Here is a 21079-nt window from a genome sequence, read left to right on the forward strand (position 1 = left end):
AGGTCTGCATAAAATATTATATTCATGGTGCGATATCTGGATCAGCCAACAAGCCTTACTTAACCAGGCTGATTAAAAGTAATTAAGAGTAAAGATATCTTCAATATGTGTTTTAAATTAAAAGCAAAACAACAAAAACAAATAAAGCATTTTTGAAGTCCCTTCGTCATGTTTATGGTCTGATATATTAACCTAGTAAGTGTCGATCGAGCTGAAATAGTTCCAATGAGAAACACTGAGTGACTCTCCGAAAAATCACTGATATTCCCGATGTTTTTGTTTAATGTTGAAATTAACTAATCGGTCTGATTTTTTCTATAAATAAATACATTAATGTCGAATACAAAATTTTTTTATTTTATGTTTATTTATTGGGTGTATAATAGTTAAATAAATTGTTTGAATGACACGTAGAACTAAAGATCCTGAACGTTGTCCACGATTGCGGATGCAATTTTGGTCTAAAATAAAAATTCCAAAAAGATTATTAATCTATCGCGCTTTTTTGCTTCCTTTGAAATTTGACAAAATGGCGACAGTTTGAACAAAACTTCTCGAATTTGACAGTTTGTCGTTCAAAAAAAAAAAACTAAAAGCTTCCATAGCGCGATAACAAAAGACGTTAAAAATGTTCTCTCCAAATTGGAACTAGATATTTTCAAAACTCTTTCTTTGAGAGTGGAAACCGTTTTGAAAAACACCATTCTGAGAAAAGCGCGTTGAAAGATTGGAGTCACAATGGCTCAATTTGTACACAGAACTGTTGCTCTGACTGTTAGAGGAAACAAAGCAATTAAGTAAGGTATGAAATTGGCGACAATTTTAATAGATTCAAAGTTTTCTGTTATGAAAACCATCTCAAATATAATACTAAACAAAAATTGTGTTCAATCGTGTACAAAATGTACATATGAAAAAATTTTAATGTATTGATTACGAAATTTATAATTTTACTCAAAACATTATACTTTAATCAGCAGCTCGTCTCACTCAGTCTATTTACTCATGTCCGTCGGTCGGTATATACGCGAATAAGCGCCTCAGATTTTCTGAATTCGATTTGAAATTTTGCACATGCCCTTCTCACAGCAAAAAGTTGGTTATTTCTCAGAATCAACAATATCGAAACACAATAGAATATAGCTGTCATACAAACTGTTCGATGATAGTGGATTTCTTGCATGAAAAAGTTTTTTATTTGACAAGATATCTTTATTAAATTTACAAACTATTGTTTAGATTGACAACTATATATAGCATTTTTTTTTGAACACCTTCATTTGAGATGATAATATCCGGATTTTATTCTCGGACATATATATAGCTGTCATAAGATTAAATTTCTTGACAAGATATTTTCAAGAACGTTACAAAATTGTAGAATTGTTATTCAAAATCGCCAGAATATCCGAAGATTTTGTTCAGATCGACTACTATAGCGTATAATGCAACAAACTGAACGATCTAAATCAAGAAAACGATATTTTTGTATACTTGTGTGCTATAAAATGTTCAGCTAAATTCATTCTAATGAGGAACACCCCTGTAAGGAGTGTTCCAATTCGTTACAACCGAAGTTAATGCAATTTTCTTGTTTTTGTTAGCATTCATCTTCATAGCCTTATTATATCTACAAATATATGCGCACGGAAGTTTACCATGTGCATAAATAATAAAATATTATGCGAAGTTAATCATAAACTCTCTCCGCAAATTTGCCTGTATTAGTGCTTAGGTAGAGAAGCTCAACAACATCGCCGATGGATGAATTTAATTTTCTTTTTATTTGCCGAAAATTCATTTCACCGCTCGCACAACAAAATTTCCTCCTCTACCTTCAGGCATGAAAAACTTTTGCACTCGCAGAAAGCTCCGCATGTTAGCAATGAGTAAATTTTCATGTGCGGCAATTTGCTAACATTTAAATTCACTTTTCGCCTACACACACCCACTCAGCATTTGTCCCGCGCCGCTTACGCCCAACCAGGCATAAATAAGAATCCAATAGACGTCCATGCATCAGCTTTGTGACAGCGCGAATTGTGCTACCTGTTTATTTATTTACACGTGATTTATGAGGAAAACGTGATTTTCACCAACACAGTGACATTGAAAGAGCGTTTATGGCAAACATGCATGTGGGTTGGTGTGCGTTGCTTGCGTGTAAGCCACTCGCGTTGATGCTGCAGCCAAACTAACGGTACAACACACATGCACACTTATGGAATAAAAATGTGGCTCGAGCACTAGAAAAGTAGAGGCAATTTAATAGTGTAGTATGTGTGCCGACACGTTACCTTGACCATCATTGTTGGGATAACGGCAGTCGACAGTGGACAAGGGCACGTAATATAGCTTTTTGTCGACTTTCTCTTTGTTTGAGTTGCATAAATGCCGTTACAGTATGTTTTAGCTCACGCATGGCTGTCTGATTGCATGCTTGGGAGGCTACAAATGTTTCTGTGTGTGAGTGTGTGTGTGAGAAGTGACTGCAAAAGTGTAATTTATGTAAAGCCAGGAAGGTAGAAACTATATATGCCTATGAGAGATGAATAATCATAAAAATGTGGCACGTAGAACCGTGACAAATACTGAGGCCAGACTTCGCAATCTTGATTCTTACGGCAAAGCCACGGTGCAGAAGTCACAACCAGCCTTAAGCACTTAGCAGCACAGCAGGTCATGGCATTAAATGAATTTTTATTATTACTCACATATGCAGCTCACATGTAACACACATACACATGTATATATGTATATATTCCGCTATGCGGTTGTGGCAGGCCGCTAAAGAGAACCTTAAGTGTACTTAGGTTTGTTTAACATTAATCCGTGTGTTAACAAGTTCGTATAAAAAGGATTAAAGTCGAACGCAAGCCGGTAGCGAGCATGTGCAGATGTGTGGAAGCGAAAAATGCAAAGCATGCACCCGCACACACACTTTTCTGCCTTGACTTTGCTGCTCAAATGGCCATAAATGCAGCGTTTAAAAAATCCCTGCCCCGAGAGCCGTGTGTTTAATGGCAAAGACGCTGCACATGGCGAAATTGCTTTGAAACGAAACCCCCAACTTGCTTTAGCGAGAGCAAATGAAAGCGCACGCCACTACGCGCACGGAAAGTAGCTACTTAAGTCTGTCTCACGGGGCGTATGAGTGTTGTTAATGCTTTTCGCTTTTGTTGCTTTGTAGTGCTAATGCTGCTGCGTCGGTTTAGTTTAACTGTACCTAAATAGTTGTTGGTTGTGTAATTACATGTGTATTGGCGGACGCATTAATACATATGTATGTGTATATGAAATGGTAAAGGGATATAATTGCTATCATTTTGATACATATTTGTTTGAAAAAGGGTTGAAAAAAGTGCTGAAAATGTAATTTGGTTTATTAAAAATAGTTTATTTACAGAGTAATAATTTTATATTCTGTATATGATACCCTTCGTAGAGATGAAAATTAATGTCAGAAATCACGTGAAGGGTGAAATAAATCCTGGTGGGTTATACGTACATATATTATAACTATGATGATGATGATTAGTTGAAAGTAGACTAAACGAAAACTCATATCCTCTGTATGTAAAAAAATATTGCATTTAACTTATGTAGATTTGGAAGATTTGCCTATTGGCACTCGATAAAAGCCGACTGCAGGAACCTGATGGGAATACTAAATGGTCACTATCTGGTGGCGAAACACGGCCGTAGAATGGGGCTGACAGATCGAGAAGACTGCAGGAAATGTACAGAGCCACCAGGAAAACAATGGAGCGTCTCTTGTACACTTGTCCCGATGGTGAGGCCGCAGAGTCTGCTAAAATTCACGTCAAACGCAAGCATCCTAAGGGACGACTTCTCCTCTTGGACCTAACCACTGAATTCCATCTGGTATCGGAAAGGACTAAAACTGGTCCATGCGTAGCTTATTGGCCTATCAGATTAAAATAACCTAACCAAAGCTATGTATATTTGAATGAAAATTTCATTGTTTCGCTAAATTATGAACAGAAGAAGGAAGTGTAAGTTTCTCTTGTCCTCATTTTGGTTTATTATGTTATAGCACTCTGAAAACATATTAAAGGAAAGAAAAATATTTATAACACGCTTTCATCTATCGCTATATGTAGAAGTTATTTTTACCTTTACCACTTGCATTTCTTATAACACGAAAAGGTGTATAAAGATCGTTCTTGATTTAATCGGTGAGTTTTTATGGCAGTTGTATGCTATAGTAGTCCAATATAAACAATTTTATCGGAGATTATAACGTTTTCTTAGAAAATAGACCTTGTCAAATTTCATAAAAATATCTTGTCAAATAAAAAAGCTTTCCATACAAGAACTTGATTTGGATCGATCAGTTTGTATGACAGCTATTCACTATAGTAGTTGTCCTATCTGCACAATATATTAAGAGGTTATGACATAACCCTGGCGAATATTCTATCAAATTTCATAAAGATATTTTGACACTGAAACAGTTTTCCAAACAAGGATTGGTTTTGAGAGGTCAGTTTATTTGGTAGCCATATAAAATAATGGTTCTATTTGAGGAATATATTTGGAGATTGTAGAGTTGCACTCGGCAATAGTCTGTACCAAGTTTCGTGATTATAGAATGTCAAGTAAAAAAGATTTTTTATAAAAAAACTCATATTGGACCATTCAGCTTGTATGGCAGCTATAAGCTGTAGGTGGGAATGATGTGAATAATACATTTGACGACTGTAGAATTGTCTTTGAAAATAATTTGCGCAAAATTTTGTGAAGAGACAAGGACTTGGTATTGATTGCTTATTATATGTATGGCAACTTTCTGGTGTAATAGTTCAATCTGACCAATATATGTACGAATTGTAGCCTTGCTCTGTGCAATGATCTCTGCCGAAATTCATGAGGATATCTTGTCAAATAAAAAATATGTCTATGCAAGAACTTGATTTTGATTGATTAGTTTGTATGGAAAGTATATGACATTGTCGCCCGACATCGGTGCTACCTAAAAATTGACAACTTCTTTGAAAGAAAGATACAATTTGTACAAAATTTCAGATTGATATCTCAAAGACTAAGAGACTTGTTCGCAGACATGCAGACCGACAGACATGACCAAATTAACTCTTACGTTTCCGTCTGTGTATTATAGAAAACGTGACAAACCAAGTACATTTTCCCCATTTAGGGTTGTCAAAAAAGTCTTGCGGTATTTTTATTGAATTTTTTTTTTATTGAAATTGAAATTAATTTTTGATGACACATGCCCAGCTCTTGACCGATGCTACGGCTGCTACGGATGCTATGCCGGTCTCTTTCGACCAATTCTGCGATTTTATCGAAATTTTCGACGACAGGCCTTCCGGAGCGTGGCGCATCTTCGACCACCTCTACACCAGAACGAAAACATTGAAACCATCGTTGTGCGGTGGAAATGGAAACTGTATCGGGCCCATAAACTGCACAAATTTTATTGGCGGCTTGAGATGCATTTTTGCCTTTATCGTAGTAGTACTGTAAAATATGCCGTATTTTCTCTTTATTTTGCTCCATGTTTGAGACGCTATTACTCACGAACGACTTAAAAGAAACGACAATCAATCAAACACGTGTTAGCGCGTGAAATGAGGTTTCCAAAAAGGTATAGCATGACCCGATGCCACGAATAAAACTAGAACTACGCGCTTTCAGCGCCAACTAGCGAAAATACCGCAGGACTTTTTTGACAACCTATTATATTTCCTACAGAGATGAATACTCCTTTAAAAACTTTAGATATTTAAGGTCTCCAAGCTCGCTCTTTATATGTTTCTCTAAGAGTTTAGTTAATATGAATATTAAAATATACTTGGCAAAGCGTAGTAATAATATAACTTACATATCGTCAGCTGAAATACAAAACAACGTACCATCAAAAAATAGAAATTGAGTTTTTTAAAATTGTAAAATTTCAAGCTTCCGCTATCAGATATAACCAATAAATTGGGTAATCGAAAAAGTCTTTTCGTATTTTGTCAATAGATGTCGTATATCTCCAGTGCTGTGACACAATGTGATTGGTCATACCAAATAGTTTAAGAAAGGTAATAAATTTTTACCATTTACCAAAAAAAAATTAAATTCGGAGAAGTTGAAAAAAAGTTACAGCTGTCACATAAGTGAAAATAATAAAGAAACTTGTATCGTATTTTTGTATAAAAAAGGGAAGAATTCCACTCAAGCCACCAATGAAATTTGTGAAGTTTACGGAGACGATGCTGTATTAGATCGTGTAGCACAACAATGGTTCGCTCGCTTCCGTTCTGGAAATTTCGGAATTTCGATTTATACTGAAGGAATTATGTCTCTAGCGGAAAAATGGCAAATAGTGGTTGACCAAAATGGTGCATATTTGTTTATTTATTTATTATTATATATATTAAAAACAAAAATAAGTTGAAGTCTAGTTGGAAATACAAAAACACTTTTTCAACTACCCGGTATACCCTTCGTAAGTAATATTACGTTATTTTGATATAAATACTTTTTTAATTACTTACAGCTTTCAGCTTCAATTCTTTGCTGCTCTAAGTCATGTTGACTTATTAGATTTTCAATCTGCAAATAAAATGCGATAAAATAAATTAATCAATTGAAAAAATTCAAGGTATAGCATTACATAATTTAAATAGGGAGAGTGTTAAGTGATAATAACAAAACCATAAGCCATTCCTTTTGTTTTTGATTAATCATTAAAACCATCAAAAATAAAAAAAAACTTTGATTTGGCTTTCAAAGGTCTGACCGCACATCCATTTCAAACGGATTTCAACTCATTTTTAATCTCAAACTTTCCTTCACCTCCTACCACTAACTTCGCAACCACCACGACAGTTTCATCACTAACTATCACAACTAAGTAGCAACCAACTAAAACCCGATTGACAACAACCTTGAGCTAATAAGAATAGTGAGAGTGAAAATGGAACAATAAGTTCGGTGGAGCAAATCAAACTCATCACTGCATAAACAGGATTTGTACAGTTTCATATTTTTTCATAAAACTCAAATTGTTTTTGCTACTAACGAACACTCTTTTTCTGAACTGAATTGATATTTTCCAACGTTGCCTTCGCCACGTTTCAGCAACCAGCTCAGCTGTGTGCTGATGGAAAAAAAATAACGTTGGCTTGTTTTGACGTGATTTCATGTCTGTGATTGACGGGTAAATGGAAAATGGTCAGTTGGAGCAGTGGGGGGTGGGAGAAGTATCGCCAATCTAACCGCCTTCAATTTTGTGTTAGTATTCGTAGAATAGAATATAATAGTGGAAGTGCGATGCTGTATTTGTGGCAAGTTTGGTTGGACATGTTGTTTGTTTTCATGACACAAATCGATCACTAAATTATTTTCGCTCTTCGATGTAACAACAACAAGAGCTAGAAATATTTTTGATGTAAAATTACTAAAATAAACTAGTTTTTGTAGTGGAAGACCGCAGTAGTGACAGCTAAACTGATTTGAATAGTCGACAACAGCTTGTTGAGGGTGAAAATACAGTGTTGGTGGCGGGAGTCTGCTGGGTTGTTTTTGTGTGTGTGTGAAAGTAGAAATAGTGATCAATTTAGAGCAATATTTTGCTAAACTGATAAAAATTGCTTCAGTATAATAAAAAATACTAAATTTTTTTACAAGAAAACTGGAGAAAAACACGTTTTAAGATAGACTGATAGCTGATTGAACTGAGCGGTTATATTTTAGAGCACAGTAGCTCAAAAAATATTTAAAATATTTATTTCAAATTTTTGTGCGGTATTTTCAATATGATAATGATACTACCGAAAAATGCAAAAAAAAAATTTGATTTTCAAAAATTTACCTCTCTTCTTTTTTATTCACAAAAATTTGGAATTTTTTCAAAGTGAACTTATCTTAAATGTTTGAAAATATTCAATTCTATATCAAATTATCCATAAAAGAAGATTAAAATAAAATAAAATTGTCGCTAACAATTTCATTTCGGTCAAACTCCTACGAGTCACTCAACTGTGCAATATGTAGCTTCACGCTTTATGAAAAATTTCCCCAACTTTAAAAGAAGAAAGCAAGCGAAAACGTTAAGAATCGAAATTAAAATTGTAGTATGCAATTTTAAGCCGCTCTCATTTCTTTTGTTTCAGCTGTTATGTCACCGAAGGCGAGAATATGCTAAAGTGCTTAATGCCATAAGCTCAAGAACCACAAACGGCGTTTTCGTGGAATATCACTTACAAAAGTTTCAGCAGCGCAAAATGCATTTCAATATATACTCGTACTCACAGTGGAACAGAGAATTGCGAACAAGAAGAAAGCTCTAAAAGAGACCAAAACATTTGCATATGTAATATAATTTATACTATATAGTAGTACTACAGTGTACGAGAATTAGTTGTGGGATTATGTAAAGCTGGTCAATATTTCCAGTCAATAGTCAAAATATAAAAAGTGTCTCAAAAGCACTGAAATCGTATGGTTTATTTAGCGACTGACTTTAGAGAAATGGAAAATGTTACACGCTGAGTATGTATAGTTATGCGAATATTATAATTATACAGGTTCTGAAACTAGTTCTTTCAAAAATAGTCAAAAGTAGTTTTAGAGACTTTTAAAAAACCTTTTAAATATCGTCCTGTACCAGTATATATCATCACCTAAAATGCAAAATAACATAACATCACTTTTCATAAGTTTACAGGTGAAGGAAAACAATCTAATAGAGACCACTCATATTGAAACAAAATTTGAGTTTTGGTTGTAAATGATAACCAATGTATTGGTTATATATGTATGATGATGTAGTGAATCGTAAGCACTAAAAGACCCAATTTCGATTTTTTTTGATGATACGTCTTTTTGCGTTTTAGGTGACAATATGTACTTGTACATATATTCTAACATGAATGTGTTCTAAAGATCAACCTACCCTTATGAGAAGTTCTGATATCGATTTAGAGCAGTGTTTCAAAAATATCCTTCAAAAGTGCTTTCTTTGTGGCATACAAGGTACAAAAGATCGTTATCTTTTTAACTGGCCAGTTTGTACAGCAGCAATACGCTATAGTGGTCCAGTGTGAACAATTTGCTCAGATATTGTAGTACTGACTGTTTTGCCAACTAAAAAATTTAAAAAAGTTTTCTATAAGAGAACTTGATTAAGATAAGTGCGTTTATATGTCATCTACGTGCAAAAATGATTTTTGAAGAGAGAAGGAAATGTACAAAATTTCAGATCGATATCTCAAAAACTGAGGTGCTAGTTCATCAAGCTGATCATTTATACTACACATACTTTTCTCAGTGTCCATCTCTTCATATTGTTGTTACAAACTTCATGGCAAACTTGAAAACCCGTGGCCATGAAATTAAAAAAGGTTTGAGTCAATATTTGAGCTTCAAATAGCCTTGATGTATATTTATGTTTATAATCTTGTATGAAGTATATAATCTTCCATGTGGAGTTTTGGACTCGTGGGTCTCTAACCGTAGTGTCTTATACCTACCGCCAGGCATCTCATTAGCACTGGATCGTTTCATTTACCCATTCACCATTACCATCATAATAAGATGATTGAGGAAATACATCTTCGATAGAAATCGCCTGCGTGCAATGTCATGACTCAAAACCAGCTTGAAATCATGACATTGTAGCAGCGATCCCCAATGCCTGCAAAGAATGCAGCTAAGAGGAATTTTTGCGGATCCCAAAGGCTACGAAGAATACAGAAGAATTTTTGCCGATAAACTTTAACACTAACTTCTAAAAATCCACCCAAAACGAATTATGAAACGCGATAAGTGATTATAGTGTTCGATAAAAGTATTCAGAAAAAGTTTACTGCTAAGTTTCTAAGGCAAGACATTCGACAGAAAGAGAAATCTTTTTTGAACTTTAAATCGAAGATTTTCCGAGAAAGAATAATAAATGAGTCGCGAAAATTTTGTTATCTTCGACGTACTTCGGCACATTTGTTACCTTCTCAGCTTCGAAATAGTTAGCAAGTAGTAATATGCAAGTATGTATGTATATTTATATTCTACTATTTTAAGCATGTTCTGTCGTCAATAGTTTACTAAGCGATTTGCATATAAATCCACTTCATTAAAACAAAGTTACTCTCACAATTTCTATTGTCTACAATTCCCTAGTCGACTGGAAATGCAGTTAATTTTGTTCAATAATATTCTGTGCGATATTCCATATAAACTAATCTTCGTTTTTATGTACTTACATCCAATTTTACTCTCCTCTAAGACGTTATGCTGTGTTCCATTAGCCAATTAAAATGCAATTTGTGCAAATTATTCAATTAAGTGGCATTATGGGAGTCAAGAATAAGCAAGCATAAAGACAAAGTTGGTAAACACAATCTGTTTATCCTAGCAAAGCTGTACTACAGCACTTGTAACTGTGTGTACGAACAGGGATTACAATGCAAAAGAGGAGAGAATTTATGTAGATTGTCAAGGAAAGTGAAATAGTGTCTTCAACTTGAGCGAACTATGAAGGAAAGGTGGATTTGTCAGCACGGCTAATTGGTGTTATAATTTCGCAACAATTCACTGTTATCGTAGTCACTATCTATGCAATATTTTTTTGCAGTGTAGTTGCAACCACATATTTTATGGCAAACTTTTATTAGCATTGTGATGTCAGTAGTCGAGCGGAAGTAGACACTTGGCCGTAGATAGGTGTATAAATAGTTGAAGGCAAGGATAAATGCTTTAAGCAAGAAATATAAATATATATGACGGAAAGTTGAATGCCTAGTGACCATGTCAAAGATGCTAACATGCAAGTTAAAAGGTACAGCTTTTTTTAAACGGACTATACACTTACAAAATACATATGCACAAATACCTTGAATAGCCTGCCTGTACGTGACTGCATGTGTCTAAGTGGCCAAGTCTGTATTTCATTCTCTTTTTTCTACCTTATTGTCTAGGCCTATGAGCTGCGAACCATGGCAATGGCACTGAAAAACTGCGCTGCACACGGTATAAATATGCCTAAGGACACTTAAGTCGGAGGCTGGCATTTCATGTACGTGTACATACATATATGCTTGTGACAAAAGGAAACAAAGGTTAAATATATTTAGCTAAATGCAGCGCTACTTGCAGCAGTTTTTAGCGTATTTTGTCACCGTATTTTCGCAGAGCGTATTTGTCGAGGTTAAATATTTTAGCTATGTAACTGAGAGAGATTCAGTCCACGGCAATTTAAGCTCATTTATGACGCTTGTATTGGCAGTTTTAAAATGTTTGTGTAAAATCTCGCTGAATTTTTATAGTGAAAATTAAGAACCTGCGATGTATATTCCTTGAGTATACAAAGAAGTATGTGAAAGATTTTTGATATTTCATAGGTTCCAGCATCAACTAAGTTAAAAGTTGGAATTATGGGAAAACTGAATGGCCCATTTGTATATTTGTATTTGTAGTATTTGTAAGTCTGTATATATTATTCCTGGAACTATATAATAAACTCTTAGTTCTAGACTTGTCATACTGTGGCCATATCTGTTCGTTATCTTGCAGTTGGTTACTGACTTATAGATGTTCTGAGCTATTTATTCAAAATGCATAATAAGCTCTCTTTTGATCGTTCTCAGCAGGCATGGCAATTCCGCCTCGGATTCATCTAAAGAAGCTGCAAGTTTGGTCAACTCGTCTGCCTTTTCGTTGCAAAAAATGTTGTGTAACCAATAACGCCAATCATGGAGAAGCAGTGTTAGCATGCCAGTTAGCTTAAAGTTTTCTCGGAATTTTTGCGATTTTGGAATTAATCTGTAGCGCCAAAAAGGCCAACAACATTACCTGGCTATCCGTACTTTTTGTATCCTCGTATAGTTATTCAATATAAATCTACAGGCTTTTTCTATATCAAGTCTTCCTCTTTTGAGATACTGGTTGATATTGTTAGCACATAAAGAGAGAGAGATGTCAAGATCAAATTTTCGTATTTCTAATCAAACTTCAACTTATTTTTTTTTTAATATTTATAATGAACTTTACTGAACCAAATATGTATCATTTTGTTAGGCCATTTCTCCGCTAGAGACATTATTTCATCAGCGTAGAACTTTTCTAGTTTCTCGACAAAAAACTGCGACAAGTAATTTTCTCAGGCTTCAATTGAAGCCAACTTTACTCCATTAAGGGATGATTATTTTCCAAACCAAACACTCAGCATAGCCTTTCAAGGCTTCAATCCTGGCTTTGTGACCATTTGTTGAGCTTCACCACGCTTGGACCATGATCTTTTTCGCACATTATTGTCGTATTTGATCCACTTTTCGTCTCCTGTTACCATTCGCTTTAGAAATGGTTCGATTTCATTTCGTTTCAGCGAAGAATCGCAGATGTTAATTTGGTCCATTTAATTTTTCTCAGACAATACATGTGGGAGCCAAACATCAAGCTTCCTTTTGTAGCCAATATTATTGGTTTGACAAAATACGAAAATACTTTTTCGATTAGCCAATATCATATGCAAAACAAACAATCGTTTGGCTTTTGAAATTCACAAGTAGTTGAGGGTGCTTACAGAAAAGTAGCAGTTATTCAACAGAATCTTAGCGAAACAGCGCCATCTCCTTCGAGAGCAGCAACAAAAAGTCAAAATTTCACTAGCTCACATTCATTTTGAGACAGTGAGCAAGAAACGCAGATTTTGGGTTCTTAAACCGAACTGATGGTAAATTATCCAGACACGTGGTATTTTTATTTTGTTGCCAAGGGTGTAGAATGTCAAACTACCACCATTTACTAAAATAACATAAATGACTGTACGTGATGAAAAATTTTTTAACTCAAATTCGTAATCAGGACACCTTAAATACCCCACAGATCTCTTAGCACATCAGTCGCAAAATTTTCCTTCAAATTTGTTGAGTAGTGCTATATTCGAACTGTTATTTATTTAACAGTGTCATTTTACCAGCTCAATTTCGAAAAAAATATATCATTTTACAAAAATCTTGAACCCGTGACTTAATGTAAGTGAAAGCAATTGGTAAGAAAACTTGCTGCTCAACAAATGTCTCCCCATGAACATAACCTCACATACGCTAAGGTAAATAAATTCTTATAATCTCGAATTTTGCTATATCCACAGTTGTTGCACGTCTACAATTGCTTGTGCCTAAATACTCATGCGCAAGGCGAGCGCCTGTAAGCGTGTTTGCAAATTTACTTTTGTTCGGCGAAGGTCGCACTTGAAATTGCTGGTATTTACGTATAGTAGTCTCTCTCAACTAAGCTGCATAAGTGTAAGTAAACAAGATATGTGCATATGTATGAGCCGCTATAACTACATTCGCATGTGTGTGTGTGTGTGTGTGTGTGTTGGTGTAAGTTTACGATTGTACAAAACACTCATATGTAAGTTTCCAGCTCTAGGTATGTGTAAGTTATTTACGAATACCGTTAGCCAAAACAGCGGTGAGGCAGCGCAGCCTCGCCAGCCAGCAACAGATTCTACTTGCAACACTCTCGCAGCTGTAATCGTACACCCTTGACACTTGGCAATAAATTCTTTGCCTGCGATTTTTCATCGCTTTGTTTTCAAGTATTTTTTGCTTTTCTTTGTATTCCCCACTTTTTCGCTTTCATTTCGCCCACTGCAGCAACAACACGGCGTAATAAATATATATTTTTTACGCTAAACGACTGAGTGCACGAGCATGAGCGGAAACAATTTTTGCCGTTTCCCATTCCACTCATCTACACTGCCACAAGCAAGCAACAAGCAACAACAAAAATATTAAATTTGTTTTGCTTTACATTTTTTCGGTGGCGCGCAAGGCTTTTCATTATATTTTGTTACTTCTCGACGCGCAGTTTTTGCTTCCCCATTTGGGTTTCAGCGTGTGGTCTGCCAGTTGGCAGCATCGCGCAGCGTTCGGCTTGGCTGCGCCCACGCTGCGCTGTAACAAATTGCACGCTTAGATTTCTAGCATTTAATGTGAGCGAGATTGAATTGAATTTTCACATTGAAAAATCTTTCATTTCATGGCGCTGTTGCCAGATTTGATTGAATGGAAATATTTCAAGCATATTTTTTGCTTAGATAATTCGCTGTAATGAGGTTGCCATGGCGTATGTGGAACGAATATTTTAGGGTTGCTATTGGAAATGATTTGAGAGTATGATATAAATTTAAAGAAAAAATAAATAAATAAAATATAAAAATATGGAATAAATTAGAAAATTTAAATAATAACTGTTTTTATGGTTTACAATACAGGGTTATTAGGGTCTTTGAAAATGCGGTTAGGGGAAATATAGTACATTGTCACTTAAAATGAAAAATAACGTAAAATCACGTTTCATAAGTTTATTGAAACAAAATTTGTGTTTTGGTTATAAAATGGTTATATATCGGTTATACATTGGTTATATATTGGTTATATCTGACAGAGAAAGCTTGAATTTAACGATATTACATATATAATATAATGTAGTGGGTCGTAAACCATAAAAAACTCAATTTCCATTTTTTTGCTGATAAGTTGTTTTGCATTTCTGGTGACGATATATTCCTTTTTGTACTAAATGAAAAAAAAGTTCTATAAAAATCTTTGAAACCACATTTTTTCGACCTACAATTGAATATAACCCCAATCAGCGTTTACTCCAAAATAAGCTGTTCAGCAATTTCTAAAAATTTCTATTAAAATGCAATAAACACTGCACCAAAACATTAATATTATGTTATCGAGAAACGTGCAAATTAAGAGTATTGAGTTCACTGACATATTAACTGTTATATTTAAATAATATGAAACCGGCAGCATGCTCATGTGCTTTCGTTACTTCTACTATTTACATAAAAATGTATGCTTGTTACAAAAGTTTTGAATTCAATATCACCACTAAGCAATATTATCTAATGCTGGAGCGGTTTCCCCCAACAGCAACATTTCAGCGCAAACGAGGGTAAGTTGCAACTAAGCTGGGCTTAGCTACATTTAAAAAGTTGTTAAAAAGTTGCTGTATGCACACGTTAAGGCACGTGATTAAGAGGGGGCAGCTGGCAGCGGATGGCACACTAATACATATGATTAGAAAAGCAAATATGGAAGTCTTTGTGAACTACAGATACTGGGTGAAAATAAAAAATCTTGCTGCAGGAAGTGAGAAAGACCATGAAATTGCCATATTAGATTTTTAATTTCTAAAACATAATTAGTTCTTGTTTGATATTCTAAAAGCATGTTGAAAGTACTAACGCATAAGAGCTCTTAAAAATTATAAAGAAATTTTTTTATGAAAACTAAAGTTATAAGAAAATCAAGAAAAAACGTCAACTTCGGTAGTAATGAAGCTTCAGCTATAATATTCTCTACAAATAAAAAAGTCTCCACACAAGAATATTACTTTGGATCAGACAATTTGTATGATAACTAGGTTTGATGCTAAGAACATTGTCTTATAAAATAATTAGTCCCAAACACCATGAAGATATATTGTCTATAAAAAAATTTTCTTAGAGGGATTTAATTTTAATGGTTGAGTTTGTATGACAGCTGGCAGCTATAAGATATAGCGATGCGATCTGAATAATATATTTGGAGATTATAGCGTTGTCTTAAAAAATTATTCATTCCGAATTTCGTGAAGAAATCTTTTCAAATAAAAAAGTTTTGTATACAAAACTTGATTTCGATTGATCAGTTAGTATGGCAGCTCTATGTTACAGTTGACCGATTCGAACTAATTCTTCAGATATTACAGCATTGCTTTGAAAAATAATCCGTGCAGAATTTCGTGAAGATATCTTTTCAAATAAAAAAGTTTTTCATACAAGAACTTGATTTTGATTGTTCAGTTTGTATGGCAGCTACGTGCTATAGTGGTCCGATATCCACTATTCCGATAAATGAGTTTTTAGTTGCTGAGAAAAGTACCAGTGCAAATTTTCAGCTTCATATCTCAAAAACTGAAAGACTTGTTGGCGTATATAGGCTGACCAACATAGCCAAATCAACTCAGTTCCTGCTGGTTGTTACAAGTTTCGTGGCAAACTAAAGATGTACTATACAGGGTATTTTATATCCGACATTTTATCATACATGTGTCTCGAATTTTGCAAAATTTCCTATCTAAAATTAACCAAGTTATTCTGCATGACCTTGAGATGCTAGCTGTCCCACTAATTCCCATCAATTATTTGCTGAATACTAAGCGCTTTCTATGTATTATCAATTATTAGCTTTCTATTTTAAAACAGCTCTTTACTATCACTGTTCATTTCAATTTCCAACAATTTCCACCAATTAAATTGAGTTCACCCCGAACTGCATTTAATTGACACCGCAACAATTCTCAACAGATGACAGAGTTTTCCATTACACCTGCACGTTTTGCATTACTCAATTATAGGGAATTTAATTAGTTGGCTTTTTTCGGAAAGCAACTAGAGCTCGACCATCGTACTATGAGCGAGCAACTATTTTCACTTTCACTATTTTCATTCTTACTCGCAAACTACAATAATAAAATATTTTCAATGCCAACGCGAGCTTTGTAATCCGGCGCACAGTTTGCATACTCACTTTCGCCCCCCCTCGCAATAGTGTGTGGCAGCCTTACTGGCGCTACACTAATCTACTGCCCGACCATTGCTGCCAGTTTTAATTTGCATTTATATCTTCGGCTTTGCCTAGTTGACATTGTTAGACGGCGTAGTCAATTTGAATAATGCGGCATGAATGCCGGGCATTTCTTCTTGCTTGCGCCAATGCCATTTGTTGATTTGTAATTTTAGTTGAATTGCTGGGACGCAAAAATGTATACAAAACGAATGATAGTTTTTCATTACATTCTGTTGCTATCATTAAGTTATGCTTTGTTAAAAGGCAAAAGGCATTTGAGGTTAGCATGAGATGTGAACTCGAGAAGCAATTACCTTTGCCTGTGAATAGATAAAAGACACAAATGGATTAAATAAAATGTAGCCAAGTTGTTGCTTCAGTTGAGTTAAAATTTCATTACAATGTAAGGTATGTTTCTTCTTCTTCTTTATTTTGAGTAGGCACCGCCTACGCGGTTATCGGCGAGTTGTTTTTAGTAATTTTAATTCAATGACAAAATATTTTTTACAAATGTCGCTCATACGCAAGGGTGTACTCAATGCTTGTATCATTTTACTGTGAGTTTTTGTCAACGTATCATCACAAAAATCGAAATGTTCAGCTTCCGCAGTCAAATATAACCAATATATAACCAACATATAACCAATATATAACCAAGATATAACCAATATATAACCATTTTATAACCAAAACTCAAATTTTGTTTCAATATGAGTGGTTTCTTTTATATGGTTTTTCCTTCGCTTGTAAACTTATGAAAAGTGATGTTACGTTATTTTGCATTTTAGGTTACGATATAAATCTTTGTAACTTGGTTTTAAACACAATTCATTGCTAGTATTTCATAAATATAAAATTTTTTAAGTAATTATTATTTTTTACAACAAAAATCATCGAAATAATCGAAGATCAAAATCAAAATTGTACAGGTATGACAACTGGCTGCAATATTTTGCCTATTCAAATATACTATACTTGATTGACTACTCACCTCGTTGCATAGATTTTATATTTTCATATTTGCTTGAAATTTATCCAAATTTTCATATTTTTCTTTGCATATGTTGATATTGTAATATTGCTGCTTGTTTTTAATTGATTTCGAAATCGTCTCCTCATTGGTGAGAAAGCTGGCTTTTTATCATTTAAATGCTGCACTGCACTTTTCACTTATACAGTCTTTATATCGCGTATGAGTTGATAAAATCTGTAAAAAATAGAAAATTTTCATATTAAATCAATTTTAATATTTTTCTATGAGAAAGCAGATTTGCATGTAATATTTAAAATTATTTGAGAGAAATAATCTTCAAATGGTATTTGTGGCATCTTTTTGTCTTTTAAAAATAAAGAAATGTTTGGAAATAAAAGAAAAAATATCTTCTGTTCATTTTGGTGTAGTATGCAACCATATGAGTTCTACATATTTTACAATTGTACACATGTTTAAGCAGAACTACCTCCGTTGAACCGCAAAACGTAAAAATAGTAGCTTTTAATGTGCTTTTGATGACTATCAACAGGAGCATAGAGGAAAATGTGTTCATAACTACCATTCTGCTAAAACTAAAATGTTCACGATACATTATAATACCTAGGAACTCAAAAATAATTGAGAAAATTCCTAGTTTTATTATATCTCTTCAAGCAATGCATAGTATCTATCTTAAATATGAAAGTGCTTCATACTTAACACAGTTCTACATTAACTAATACACATGCATTCCCTATTAACATATACTTTTACATATGCATTCTCTCAAATCGCCTAATTTTCCTTACATTTTCACTTAGCTAACCATTAATTATTTCCATCCAGCCTATTTTATGCCCAATTGTCACATCAACACTCTCACGCCTCTTTAATTGCACATTTATTTGTTTGTGGTTTTTGTTGCTACTAAATATATACGAGCATGTACACGTGCCAGTGGACAAGCATAATTAATATCGTGTATAGAAATGTGTTTTCATGCTTGTCAGAAACAATTAAAGCTTTTGGTGACAAGAAAACATAAATTTCTCTGTTTGTGTGTGAAAGATTGTGGAATATCTGTCCAGTTTAGCATTCTAAGAAAATATGTATATGGTATTATTAACCTATACGAGTATATGAACATGTGTACAAAATACTAAATTTGTGGCCAAATTTATTATAGAGCAGATTTGAAGCTAACATGCTTAGTTTTTGGGTTTTTGGCAGGTTTTACAGGAAAGCTATAGCTCTTAGATGAAAAAATTAGATATGCATATAACTGAAATTAGTTTGTTTTAAATATTGGAAAAATAAGTTTAAAATATATAAATTTAATTTTTGATTAGATCTTTATACCGAGAGACATGACTTTTCTCTTACTTATCTGACTTATCAAAAAATGTTGTAATTTTAAAGTAAAAGTAGGCGTATATTATATTCCATTGATCCCAGGAAAATCACTCTATTTAAGTTATATACGTATTTGTACGATAAAAGCCAATAACCTTTAGGTTTACTTCCATACAAAGAGTTGTTGTTGTAGAAATTTTAAATAATTTCTAACAAAATTTCGTTAATGTAATATATGTTGTCTTAAGGAGGGAGCCTGCTTTATAGGCTTCAAAAAATCGATTTTTTGAGGATTTTTTGGGAAAATAATTCGTTAAAGCGAAATTTCTAAAATTTATAAGTATATACTTAAACATCATTCACACATTTTTTGGATGCGAAATCTTTGATATTCTGCCTTTGGAAAGCAATTGTCCGATGCATCTCGCATGTGTATTTGTCGGACGGCGGGCAGGATGCAGGTCGCAATTTCTATCGAAAACAAAAAATTCAAAGAGATTCATATTGTATTAATTATTCATCTTCTAGTTAAACTAAAAAAATTCTAAAAAACAAGTGTAAAATTAAAAAAAAAAAAATTTAAAATGAAAAAAAAAGTGGTTTTTGACCTAAAAATAATTACTTTATGTTGCTTAAAAATATGTTCAAACATGACTTTTCTTAGTTTTAGTTTAAATAGAAGATAATTTAATGCCAAAGATAATCAACTTTGCCCCAATTCCATACGAAGTTTTCGCTTTTTGCCCAAGCGCTCATATATCTGTTAGACGCTCGGTCACTATATCCCTTCTAGCTTCGAAAATATATAGAATTCCCATTTATAACTTTGAAGACATACTCTTAGATATTTTTTAAAGAGATTTAAGGACTAAAGCCACTAAAATTTTTCTGTAAAATGGTATAGGTATAGGTATCGGTATAGGTATAGGTATAGGTACAGGTATAGGTATAGGTATAATATCATTTTAACAACATGTCGATACTCCTTGTCGGATCTCCCTTGAACTTGACAAACGATGGTCAACAGCCAAAACTTATGTGACCACTCGACTACTTGGTCTTAGTAAGGTTAATTTCGCAGCCACTCTGTGGCATCAGACGATGTAGCTATGCCTTTAGAAAGCCCACCGTGAAACTTAAGGAATTGAAAACCACTCACTTTATTATGTCCTCTTTGAACCACCTTGTACTCCTGTTGAATTTCGTCAATTCAAAAAGTTTTATTTGTGCAATCTCTGATTCATTAGCAAGAAACCCTCAAACGATATTTGCGACGATTTTTCTGTATAATGCCTTGCATAGCAGATATTTTATAGTCTCTTGCTCTTCTACTGCTTAACAGCTTGATAATAGAGAAAAAAATTAAGTAGAATTATCTACATATTTTCTTCTCAACTGACAAGCTTTTGTCAGATCGAGGTCGAAACCACTCGGTAGAGACATCTGTGGAAATTGCTGAGATTGATATTAGTCACCGTAACAAGATTGGATAGGCTAAAGGTGATTCGTCGGTCTCTAACTGTCTGGTGATCCATATCTGGAAGTATTTCGAATCACCTAATCCACATAGGGTAGGTATGCTGTCCTGTGATCCTTGAAGACATAATCAATTAGCTTAAACAAGTGAATAGCCAGAGCAAAGGCCGTTTCTTCCAGTATTCTGTTATGTATGACTGATATATTGAAAAAGCAGAGACAATAAAAAAGCGTTACAAGAACAGCACACTAAAGCAACTCCACGCTACTAATATTGTATTCCATAATACGAGTGTATGTTTACATTTGTGTGGAATAAAATTATATACTGAATTTATAGGCTAATACGGCACACACCAGATAATTTGCACATCAGAAGCATTTGCATTATTTAACGCAAGCAAACTGAAAGAGACACGCTTGCAAAGAAATAAAAGCACAAGTCACACACACATATAAACACAACACACATACGCTAGCATACAAAGCTGCTAAGCAAATGAAGTACATTGTTGGAAAACAAACAAAATGCCCAATTTTACCAGCACAAAGCACAAACAAAAGGCACGCTTGGATACAGTTACAAATAAAGGCAAGAAACTTACACATAAACACAAAAGGAGAAACACTACAAATGAAATGAAAGCGCGAAGTAACAAAGAAATGTAAC

General features: G+C 34.0%; 1 protein-coding gene across 6 annotated transcripts in view; it reads right to left on the reverse strand.

Annotated features, from left to right (window-relative positions):
- The window catches only part of LOC126751978 (uncharacterized), a 180444-nt gene that overhangs the window by 27139 nt on the left and 132226 nt on the right, over positions 1–21079 (reverse strand). For 5 of the 6 annotated variants that reach the window (XM_050462488.1, XM_050462492.1, XM_050462491.1 and 2 more), the window contains 2 exons: positions 17599–17814; positions 6531–6588 (listed from right to left, as the gene is read on the reverse strand). The gene's annotated coding sequence lies outside the window, so the exon portion shown is untranslated. The remainder of the gene's footprint in view (positions 1–6530; positions 6589–17598; positions 17815–21079) is intronic. The other variant, XM_050462490.1, reaches the window with a different exon arrangement.

This window comes from Bactrocera neohumeralis, chromosome 3, assembly GCF_024586455.1.
Source record: "Bactrocera neohumeralis isolate Rockhampton chromosome 3, APGP_CSIRO_Bneo_wtdbg2-racon-allhic-juicebox.fasta_v2, whole genome shotgun sequence".
NCBI classification, from domain to species: Eukaryota; Metazoa; Arthropoda; class Insecta; order Diptera; family Tephritidae; genus Bactrocera; species Bactrocera neohumeralis.